This window comes from Brassica oleracea, chromosome C8 (genome assembly GCF_000695525.1).
Source record: "Brassica oleracea var. oleracea cultivar TO1000 chromosome C8, BOL, whole genome shotgun sequence".
NCBI classification, from domain to species: Eukaryota; Viridiplantae; Streptophyta; class Magnoliopsida; order Brassicales; family Brassicaceae; genus Brassica; species Brassica oleracea.
In genome coordinates this window covers 2,340,148-2,340,791 of record NC_027755.1, presented here as the reverse complement: position 1 = coordinate 2,340,791, position 644 = coordinate 2,340,148, and positions in this window count along the sequence as shown.

The following is a 644-nucleotide window of genomic DNA, read 5'->3' as shown; positions in this document are numbered from 1 at the left end:
AATCGAACAAGGTTTGGGGGACGGATATTGATGATATCATCTATGCGTCAGTGAACTACGACACTCATTGGATTGCTATGTGGATATCGATCCCTAAGAGGCACATAGTCGTCTTTGACAGCATTTGTTCCAGTATCTCCCCAGAAAAACTCGATGTGGTAATGGAGCCTTTTCTCTACATAGTCCCTTATCTGCTTGTTGAGTGCACTTCCTCAGATGAACAACGTGCCCAATACAGCCTGAAGCCATTCACATATGAGAGACCGACCAATATACCTCTGGCCCGACCTGGTGATTGTGGCGTGTACACTCTAAAGTACATTGAATGTCATGCTCTTGGGATAGAGTTTAGTAAACCAGACTTTGCTAAGGCCAACGGGAAGACTATGAGGGATAAGATGGCGGTGGATATATTTCAAGAGCTTCCTGACGCGCATGAGTTCGAAAACAAGGACAATGATGCCAACCTGGGTGCGTATGAGGGGTGATAAATAGGCTACGTTAGATTATTTTGTATGATAGATTAGGCTGATGTGTGTATTTGAACGTCATCCCTATTTTGTATTTGAACTTGATCCCTATTTTGTAACTATCTTCTGCGCAGAAGACTTACAGTTAAGTCGTCTGGAATGTTGGACGACTTA